Source organism: Triticum urartu, chromosome 3 (assembly GCF_003073215.2).
Source record: "Triticum urartu cultivar G1812 chromosome 3, Tu2.1, whole genome shotgun sequence".
NCBI lineage: Eukaryota > Viridiplantae > Streptophyta > Magnoliopsida > Poales > Poaceae > Triticum > Triticum urartu.
In genome coordinates this window covers 469,957,896-469,969,735 of record NC_053024.1, presented here as the reverse complement: position 1 = coordinate 469,969,735, position 11,840 = coordinate 469,957,896, and positions in this window count along the sequence as shown.

The following is an 11,840-nucleotide window of genomic DNA, read 5'->3' as shown; positions in this document are numbered from 1 at the left end:
TCATCCCGCAACTAACTCATTAGTCACATTGCTTGCAAGGCTTATAGTGATGTGCATTACCGAGAGGGCCCAGAGATACCTCTACGATACACAGAGTGACAAATCCTAATCTTGATCTATGCCAACTCAACAAACACCTTCGGAGACACCTGTAGAGCATCTTTATAATCACCCAGTTATGTTGTGATGTTTGATAGCACACAAAGTGTTCATCCAGTATTCGGGAGTTACAGAATCTCATAGTCATAGGAATATGTATAAGTCATGAAGAAAGCAATTGCAATAAAACTAAACGATCATTATGCTAAGCTAACAGATGGGCCTTGTACATCACTTCATTCTCTAATGATGTTATCCCGTTCATCAAATGACAACACATGTCTATGGTTAGGAAACTTAACCATCTTCGATTAACGAGCTAGTCAAGTAGAGGCATACTATGGGCACCCTGTTTGTCTATATATTCACACATGTACTAAGTTTCCGGTTAATACAATTCTAGCATGAATAATAAACATTTATCGTGATATAAGGAAATATAAATAACAACTTTATTATTGCCTCTAGGGCATATTTCCTTGAGCCGCAACTGCTCTTGCTCAAGCTCAAGCACTCGAGGTGATCTGTATGTGAGTTCTATGGGGAGAACTACTTCTGCCCCGTACACGAGGGAGAAGGGCGTTTCGCCGGTGGCTCGATTTGGAATCGTCCTGATGGACCAAAGAGCTGTTGGCAAATCGTCAATCCAGCGTCTTCCGCACTTGTGCAGCCTGTCAAAAGTCCTTGTTCTGAGGCCCCGCAAAACTTCAGCATTTGCCCTTTCTGCCTGGCTGTTGCTTCACGAATGTGCAGCAGAAGCAAAACAAATCTTGCTACTGAGGTCTTGGATGTATTGCATGAAGGTGCGGCTTGTGAACTGTGTGCCGTTGTCGGTGATGACTCTGTTTGGCACACCAAAACGACAAACTAGTCCCTTGAAGAACTTGACGGCTGATTGTGCTGTCACCTTTCTCACTACTTCCACTTCTGGCCACTTCGTGAACTTTACGATCGCAACGTACAAGTAATCAAAGCCCCCGACAGCAAGGGGAAAGGGGTCCAGTATGTCGAGCCCCTAGACCGAAAACGGCCAGGAAAGAGGGATCGTTTGAAGAGCTTAAGCTGGCTGATGGAGTTTCTTCGAATGGAACTAACACGCTTCACACTTGGTTACTAGTGCAGTTGCATCCTGGAGAGCAGTGGGCCAAAAGAAACCTTGCCGGAATGCTTTGCCGGCCAGGGCTCTTGATCCTATGTGAGAGCCATATATTCCTCCATGTACCTCTACCAACAGCTCCAGTACGTCCTCCCGGGGAATGCACTTCAATTTCACGTCGTTCGGCCTTTTCCTCTATAGGACGTCGTCCACAAACTGGTACATGCCAGACCGACGGGCCACTTTCTCTGCTTCTTCCTGTTCCTCAGGGAGTTCCCCCGTTTGGAGGAACTGAACAGTGTGCTGCACCCATGCCGGAGCCTAAGGCTCGACGGCAAGGACTAGAGGCATGTGTTCTGCCATTGGAGCAGTTGTCCCTATGGTAAGGGCTTGAGGCCCTGCCGGAGCCTGTCGCTCCCCGGCAAGCTTGGCGTCCCCGGCAACATCCTTGCCGGTAGCTCCTGGGAGCTCAGCAGGAAAGTACTTGCCGTGGAGTCCCGTTTTGCGGTACGCCACACCCCTCCCGATGAACAGGACCCCCATTTCGACCGTAGCGCTCCAACACAAGTCTGTTTCCTCCGTTTTGTACGACACACCCCTCTCGATCAACAGGACCCCTGTTTCAACCGTAGGAGGTCCATTTCCTCCGTTTTGCGGTACGCCACACCCCTCCCGATGAACAGGATCCCGTTTTGAACGTGGCCGGTCGAACACAAGGCCGTTTCCTCCGTTCTGCGGTACGCCAGGCCTCGTTTCCATCGCCTGTTCCGTCCAAGCCCTCCTGATGAACACGACGCATTCCGTTGCCTCCCCATCAACACGACGCATTCCGTTGCCTCCCCAAGAACACGACGCATTCCGTTGCCTCCCCATGAACACGTCGACGACGCTGTTTCTCCGTTCCGACCCAGCCATGTACACGAGCCCTCGTCATATGTATGCGCGAGTAGGCGTTCGAGACCCCGCCCGTATGTACACATATGTGTCCGTATTTTCTTTCTTGCACCCTGACCGTTGTACGTACATGTACATGCTACGTGCGCGCCTCTACTACAACACGTGCGCGCCTCTACATTGACCAGTATATATGTACGTACACATTCGCGACCAGAATGACCGCTACGTACGCTTTGACCATGTGGGTCCTGACTGTCAGGCACTTCCTTGCGTGCGAAGATGTAGCTGGTGGGTCCCAGCAGTCAGGGGGGCGAATCATTTTTTTTGCCCAGACGCACTTCCTTGCGTGCGAAGGTGTAGCTGGTGGGTCCCAGCAGTCAGGGGGAAACGTTTTTTTCATGAAATATGGTGGCCCGTCCGGTGGGTCCCCGCTGTCAGGTGGAGGTATAATTATTTTGCACGTAATAAGGAGGCACTTCCTTGCTGCGGCCGTGGACCCAGCTGTCAGCCTCTCCATGTACAGTCCACGTCCGATGGAAGTCATTCCTTGACCATGTTAACCACGCCGCGCCGAGAGCACCAGGGCGGTGGACAACGGCGAGGTCTAGGAAGGGGACCACGGGGAGCCGCGGAAGACGCAGCAGTGGAAGCCCGCGCGGAGAGGAGTACGAGGGTTCACTAGTTCGGCTGCGGTGTGAGGCTGTCGTCGCCGCAGGGCCTGGCTAGCGGTGGGAATAGTAGGGAGCGGTGAGGCCTCCGCGGCAGTACAACAGGCCACGGGAGGCAGGAGCATGCGGCACGACCGGCGCTGCTTTGGGCGGCTGGAGCAAGAAGACCAGAGGTTGAAGAAGCACTACGGTCGTTGGATGGACATCGTACGGTCACTGGAGCTAGAATTGTTCATATTGACTAAAGTTGACAAAGGCCCCCGTCCCAGTCAACTTAGTAGGCCCACAAGTCAGCCTCCCACCATGGTGGGTCCCAGCTAGCAGGGGGCGTATTCATTTTTTGTGCGTAATAAGGAGGCACTTCCGATGGGTCCGAGCTGACAGCGGGGGGAGCGTTTTTTTCGCGAAATATGCTGGCCCGTCCAGGGGCTACGCGTTACTGAACCCGAGCGATCGATCAATGGCTGTTAACTGAACCCAATCGAGCGATTCCTTCGCTACTGCTGCTAACTGAAGCCGATCAATGGGATGAACAGTGAGCGTTGTGGAGGGGTTTGGATGAACAGTGAGCGGTGGCGTTGCCTCTGGATGAACAGGACCCCGTGGTGCGGTGGAGGGCTGGATGAACAGTAGACGGTGGAGGGGTGCCCGTGGAGGGGTGGATGAACAGGACCCCATGGTGTGGAGGGCTGGATGAACAGTAGACGGTGGAGGGGTGCCTGTGGAGGGGTGGTTGAACAGGACCCCGTGGTGTGGAGGGCTGGATGAACAGTAGACGGTGGAGGGGTGCCCGTGAAGGGGTGGTTGAACAGGCCCCCGTGGTGTGGAGGGCTGGATGAACAGTAGACGGTGGAGGGGTGGTTGAACAGTAGCCGGTGGAGTAGCGCGCGGTGGAGGCTGGATGAACAGGAGCCCGTGGAGGCTGGATGAACAGGAGCCCGTGGAGGCCGGAGGAGGTCGACGGTGGAGATGAATAGTATCCCGTGGAGTCCCGTTTTGCGGTACGCCACACCCCTCCCGATGAACAGGACCCCCGTTTCGACCATAGCGCTCCAACACAAGTCCGTTTCCTCCGTTTTGTACGCCACACCCCTCTCGATCAACAGGACCCGCATTTCGACCGTAGGAGGCCCGTTTCTTCCGTTTTGCGGTACGCCACACCCCTCCCGATGAACAGGATCCCGTTTCGAACGTGGCCGGTCAAACACAAGGCCGTTTCCTCCGTTCTGCGGTACGCCAGGCCTCGTTTCCATCGCCTGTTCCGTCCAAGCCCTCCCGATGAACACGACGCATTCCGTTGCCTCCCCATGAACATGACGCATTCCGTTGCCTCCCCAAGAACACGACGCATTCCATTGCCTCCCCATGAACACGACGACGACACTGTTTCTCCGTTCCGACCCAGCCATGTACACGAGCCCTCATCGTACGTATGCGCGAGTAGGCATTCGAGACCCCGCCCGTATGTACACATACGTGGCCGTATTTTCTTTCTTGCACCCTGACCGCTATACGTACATGTACATGCTACGTGCGCGCCTCTACTACAACACGTGCACGCCTCTACATCGACCAGTGTATATGTACGTACACGTTCGCGACCAGAATGACCGCTACGTACGCTTTGACCAGGTTGGTCCTGACTGTCAGGCACTTCCTTGCGTGCGAAGATGTAGCTGGTGGGTCCCAGCAGTCAGGGGGGCGAATCATTTTTTTTTGCCCAGACGCACTTCCTTGCATGCGAAGGTGTAGCTGGTGGGTCCCAGCAGTCAGGGGGGAAACGTTTTTTTCGTGAAATACGATGGCCCGTATGGTGGGTCCCCGCTGTCAGGTGGAGGAATAATTATTTTGCACGTAATAAGGAGGCACTTCCTTGCTGCGGCCATGGACCCAGCTGTCAGCCTCTCCGCATACAGTCCATGTCCGATGGAAGTCATTCCTTGACCACGTTAACCACGCCGCGCCGAGAGCACCAGGGCGGTCGACGATGGCGAGGCCTAGGAAGGGGACGACGGGGAGCCGTGGAAGACACCACAGTGGAAGCCCGCGCAGAGAGGAGTACGAGGGTTCACTTGTTCGGCTGCGGTGTGAGGCTGCCGTCGCCGCAGGGCCTGGCTAGCGGTGGGAATAGTAGGGGGCAGTGAGGCCTCCGCGGCAGCACAGCCGGCCACGGGAGGCAGGAGTATGCGGCACGACCGGCGCTGCTTTGGGCGGCTGGAGCAAGAAGACCAGAGGTTGAAGAAGCACTACAGCCGTTGGATGGACATCGTACGGTCACTGGAGCTAGAATCATTCATATTGACTAAAGTTGACAAAGGCCCCTGTCCAGTCAACTTAGTAGGCCCACAAGTCAGCCTCCCACCATGGTGGGTCCCAGCTAGCTGGGGGAGTATTCATTTTTTGTGCGTAATAAGGAGGCACTTCCGGTGGGTCCGAGCTGACAGCGGGGGGAACGTTTTTTTCGTGAAATACGCTGGCCCGGCCGGTGGGTCCGAGCAGTCAGGGGGGAAACGTTTTTTTCGTGAAATAAGGTGGCCCGTCCGATGGGCCCCTGCTGTAAGGTGGAGGAATAATTATTTTGCACGTAATAAGGAGGCACTTCCTTGTGGCCGCCTGGACCCAGCTGTCAGCCTCTCCACGTACAGTACTCTTCCGATGGAAGTCGGTCATTGACCACGTTGACCACGCCGCGCCGAGAGCACCAGGGCGATGGTCTGGACGACGGCGAGGCCTAGGAAGGGGACGACACGGAGCCGGGGAAGACACGGCAGTGGAAGCCCGCGCGGAGAGGAGTACGAGGGTTCACTGGTTCGGCTGCGATGTGAGGCTGCCGTCGCCGCAAAATAACAGGGGGTGTGGGTGAGTGGAGGGATGGCCTGGCCAGCGGTGGGAGTAGTATGGGGGCGGTGAGGCCTCCGCGGCAGCACAGCCGGCCATGGGAGGCAGGAGCAGGCGGCACGACCGGCGCTGCTTTGGGCGGCTGGACCAAGAAGACCAGAGGTTGAATAAGCACTACGGCCGTTGGATGGACATCGTACGGTCACTGAAGCTAGAAACGTTTATTATTGACTAAGTTGACAAAGCCCTTGGTACGCTCCAACTTAGTAGGCCCACAGGTTAGCCTCTGAAATGGTGCGCCCCAGATGTCAGGGGGAGGAATCATTTTTTGGGCGGCCGAAGCTAAGAATACCCGAGATTGAAGAAGAAGCACGACATCACTGCTGCTAGAACCGTGTGTTGACTATAATAAGTTGGCAAAGCTTTGCATACGCGTCAACTTATTTTTTTAGGGGACGGGTCACTTAGTAGGCCCACAAGTGTGTGGCAGAGAACTTATAGCCCATTTGCGTTTTGTAAAAATGTACAACCCATTTTGGAATTCTAATGGAATTTACAATAGCCCATTTACAGTTTGTTAAAAGTACAGCCCATTTCCTAACTAGGACAATGATTAATAATTTCAACCAACCGTTGAAGACAGAATTCAATAAAATTTCCCACATTTTGATGGGCTCCAAAATATTTTTATCCCGTAATTTCTAGTCAGATTAACTATAAATTTGTATTACGTAAAAATCCAACGAAACATTGCGCGCGCAACAATGAAAATTTAAGATTTTCAAAATCCATAAATAATATTTTATAAACTAATTTCATGTTTGGTGCATTTTTTTATAGTTACTGCCCAGTTTTTATAATTACATCCCATTTATTATTTTTTAAAGCCCATTTTCCTGTTAAGCCTAATGCATCCCTCCTAGGAAAGATTTGCAGCCCAGCGGGGCGGAGAATAACAAGTTGACCTTGCTTGGGTATTCCTCAAAAAGACGTATAGCTGGGCTAGCCATTTTCATCTTGAAAAAATTAGTATCTGGGATGGATATCTGGCCTGGGCTAGACGGGCCACAGCCCGCCCAGTTAATACCCTGCCCTCCTCTGAACAACAATGAAATCATCGCCAAGAAAAACTCTGCAGTGCTCACGCCTCAAAAACACAAATACTTCTCGAGCTGCTTGGTCCCAGCTGTCGGCCGCACCTTGTGCAATTCTCTCGTTTATATTGACTACATAGGTTGACAATAGTGTGGGACCGTGATGTCAGGAAACCAGGAGGAAGCAAAAAAATATAGTTGTACATAATAAGGAGGCACTTGCGTACGTACGGCTATGGCCCTAGTGGGTCCCTAGTGTCATCCAGTCAAAATAAAGTCATCTCCTGAATCCTCATGTTCATTGACGATGTTAACAATGCTCGGCGCCACGACGAGCGCAACAACTCGAAGGACAACGGAGAGGGCCTCGCGGGCCCTACGGATGGTCTGATACAGCGCCTGCTACTCATTCAGGAAGTGAGGATCATCGGACACCTATGAGCACCTTCGAGAAACTGAGACGACATGAAACAGTAAGGCCGCGCTTGGGAGCTCTGGTTTATTTCAAACCTGTATTAACATACAAGTGTAATTTACTCGTCATCGAAAACAAGCGTAAAATACAGGCTAATGAAACCGAGGGCCTGAGGTCTGTAAGTAAAACCGGCAGGTTACGCGTATAATTTGAGAGACCAATGTATATTTTACGAGCACTGCTATATGGACGACATTACCAGACGATACATGCACGACGTGCGTATCATGCCATCCATGGGCAAGGCTGAAACAGCAGCTAACGGCTGGATTAGCAATCGTCCGAGTGTCGTTCAGCGTTTTTATCGTGTGTCAAGTAGTTCCGATATTTTATTAGTCGAAATCTACCAACCAAGCACCTTCGCCCGAGACCATCTGCATTAATTTACAAGCGTCAGTTTTACAAGCGGTTTTGGTTGGAAAACGATGATCCAATCACGGCCTAATATCATGAGTTGGTCGGAAGATCATATGGTTTCACATCTAACCTACCCGACTTGTCGTATAGGCTATGAATGAAACATCAGACGATGAACTTCTTAAGCACGGAAACAACAGAAGAGGATGATCTTCTTAACAAGCAAATCACTGGCATTAGATCGACATGCAAAACAATACGAAGCATTATTCTCAGGAGGCACGGTGAACAGCTCGTGATGCCGCATGCCACAACATTCCAAGCTCAACTTTGCAATCAAACACAAGGCCTGGCATTACATAGACAATATTCAGAACAAACTCTTAACACAGGAATATCTCAGCAGAGTAACTATTTACTTCTAAACTGAACACATGAATAGGAAAAAACACTCGACACTGCTCACAACAAGGGCGTCCCACTCAAAAATATCAAATGCATGTCTTCTGGCTAACATCAATGAGTAAATTTTGACAATGTTTTCCAATTCCAATATATTAAACTAACATCTTCTTGCTAGCGTCAATGATTAAACTTTGACAAGCTTTTCCCATTCAAAATATGTAATGCCTATGATCGTGGAGTCCTGTCGCTTCTTGCTAACATCAATGATTAAACTTTGACAAGCTTTTCCTATTCAAAATATGTAATGCCTATGATCGTGGAGTCCTGTCGCTTCTTGTACTTGTTTCGGCACTTCTTGCCCAGGGCACTCCACGTGTTGTTAAATTGCCAATGGTCTCTGCAGACTAGTCATGTCACCGGTGTCTAATATTTATGGCACCGGCTGCAGCAATGGAGGGATTCGGTGCCAAACTAAGAAAAGGTGAAATTGGCACCTCTTTTGGCCTACATAGTGGAAGGCCTAATACTCTATAAAGCTTCTCGATCATTCCTTCTGTAATGTAGCGCAAACAATGACTACTTCTTTCTACAAAGTGGAACGACCAACTGGACCAAGTAATGCAGCAGTTTGCCTTGGACACATTGGCTCCTTTTGTGTAGTTGAACTAAAATCGAAGTCAGAATAAAACTGAGCTTTAATTTTGATATCCCTGTAAGAAACAAAAGGTATAAGGGAAACAATTACCGAGAAATAACGGTTAATGACTTGTACTCCCAGAAGAAAAACATCTACTAATCTACCTTATCTTAATGGGAAACAAAGCAGGAGAGTAGCAATTCTCAATCAGTGTGATTCATTCATATTAACTGAGACATTATCTTAACAATGCCTTGTTTCAAGATGTATAAATAATGAAAAAGCAGAAAAGTATCATTCCTAAAACAATGCGACTGATTCATTTTAACAGAGACATTATCTTAACAATACCTTGGTTAAACATGTAGAAAGAACTACAAAGAAGGATAGTACCATTTGTAAAACATTGTAAGTCTGTAACTGATATATAATAACAGAGACATTATCTGAACTATACATTTCTTAAACATGTACTCCGGTCGATCCCTAACAAAAATGGTACTCGTGGCGATCCCTAACAAGTGTTTGCAGTTTTGAACTAAGATTCAGTTCCAGGGTAGAGTGGGCGCAACAACAGTATATGCTTCCATCTACTTATAAAGGGGGTGATGCAGAGTTTGTTGTAACAAAGCAACAAGCATCATGTCTGGGTTGGTTCCATTTTTGTTCACTACTTAATGGGAAAAGACAGCAATACAATAGCTTCAATTCAACATTTATTTAAAACAGTACCAATACAAGTAGCACAACATCTCAAAGCACACTGCACAATTATGTGGATGAAGGCCTGTACTGACCTTTCATGAGACCGACAACGATAAAATACGAATCTGCCAACATGAATAGGAAATCGAATCTCGTTTTGTGCAGTTGCACTGAAATCAAGCAAAGTGTTTCGCGTAGCGAAGCAAAATGTCGCAATAGCAACAAGTTGAACAGATATCCCTGTATAAACAGAGGCAAAAAGGAATCAATTACTGGCTAATAAAGGAGGATGAAACATGCGGCCACAAAAATGGTAATCTCGCCAATCCCTAACAAGTGTTGCAGTTTTGAAATAAGATTCAGTAGTTAATTCTGAGAGTGGCATCAATTACTGGCTTATAAAGGGGGTGATGCTGAATTTGTTGTAACAAAGCAACACGCATCATGTCTGGGTTGGTCCCATTTTTGTTCACTACTTAATGGGAAAAGACAGCAATACAATAGCTTCAATTCATCATTTATTTAAAACAGTACCAATACAAGTAGCAAAACATCTCAAAACACACTGCACGATCATGTGGATGAAGGCAAGTACCAACCTGTCATGACGCACACAAGATCACGTACGAATCTGCCAACACGAATAGGAAATCCAATATCATTTTCTGCAGTCACTGAAATCAAGCAAAGTGTTTCGCGTAGCGAAGCAAAATTTCACAATAGCAACAAGTTGAATAGATATCCTTGTATAAACAAAGGCAAAAAGGAATCAATTACTGGCTAATAAAGGAGGATGAAACATGCGGCCACAAAAATGGTAATCCCACCAATCCCTAACAAGTGTTGCAGTTTTGAAATAAGATTCAGTAGCTAATTCTGAGAGTGGCATCAATTACTGGCTTATAAAGGGGGTGATGCTGAATTTGTTGTAACAAAGCAACAAGCATCATGTCTGGGTTGGTCCCATTTTTGTTCACTACTTAATGGGAAAAGACAGTAATACAATAGCTTCAATTCATCATTTATTTAAAACTGTACCAATACAAGTAGCACAGCATCTCAAATCACACTGCACAATCATGTGGATGAAGGCATGTACTGACCTTTCATGAGACGACCAACATAAAATACGAATCTACCAACACGAATAGAAAATCCAATCAAGTTTTGTGCAGTTGCACTGAAATCAAGCAAAGTTGCCAGTGTGACATTTAAGTTTTCTATAGCAACAAGTTGAATAGATATCCCTGTTTTAAGAGGCAAAAAAGAAAACAATTACTGGCCAATAAAGGAGGATGAAACATGCTGCCACAAAAAGAAGCATCTACCTTATCTTGATGGAAAACAAAGTATAGGACAATAGCATTTCTAACACGGTTGCATTGATTCATATTAACATAGAAATTCTTTTAAAACAGATCAGTAGTTAATTCTGAGATTAACAATAGCAAAATAGCTGCATGGGACATGCCATCACCATGTGCGTCCACACGTATAAATGGGTGATGCAGAGTATGTAGCTAAGCAGCATATATGCGCTGGTCCCATATTTGTTCTCTTTGAACCTTCTTCCTATGTGAGGGCAGCAAATCTAGTCGTGCACAAACTACCCGACCCCCCCCTAGTTTCTTTCCCTTTTCAACAAAGAGATCGGTTCCTTACAGATGTGTGTCCTGGGTTACCCCCTTTTTCCCTTTTTGACCTACAAAGCGGCTATATAGCCAGTCTATACTACTTTCTGCCCCTCCTTTCCTCATTGAATCACGTCCTAGATTCTTGCTCCAGCCCACCGCACCCTTCTTTCCTCTTTGAACCAAGACCTAGATTCGACTATAGATCGAAAAAGATCCACATGCAGCTAGAGCAACGACGGTTTCAAAGAAACTTATACCTTAGGGTCGTCGGGATGTGGCAAGGCATGCGGCGGGAGGCCGGATCTGCCCACACTACGTACGGCAGCGAGGAAGAAGGGGTCGGTGGCCCTCCCACACAGGCGCTGGGTGAAAGAGAATAACGCAGCCGGCAGTGGATTGCCTCCCTCGCCGAAGGCGATAGAGTGAACACCGCACCTCCTCCTCTTCACGGTGCGACGGGATACAGACGCCTCCTTCACCAGCTGTGAGGGGGGAGAGAGAGAGACAAGAGGCCAACACAGTCTTGTTTAGATCTGGTGGAGGGTGAGAGACTGTGAATATAGCAAACCCTAGCAAATGAACGTTGAGCCTCCAGTGCTCAACCTACACATGCATGCACACACATACCCGGTCAGGGTGAGCTAGTGACCGTATGAACACCGGAAAATATATATTGAGCGCAATGAGCGTATTATGAAGTCCACTGACCGTATTTTTACAAATATACAGTGACAGACGGTGTATTTATCTCGTTTGAAATTAAGCCATATTAACCGGAGAGGAGGCAGCATGGACTAGCATTACTTTGTTGTGTCCCATCAACTTGCCGAACGAGGAGAAGGTTGCAGGACGGGAGAAGCTTGTGCGCGGTGGCTCGCAGGACAAGGAGAAACTTTTGACTAATGCAAGCTCTCCCTCGCTCAGGCGGTGGACGT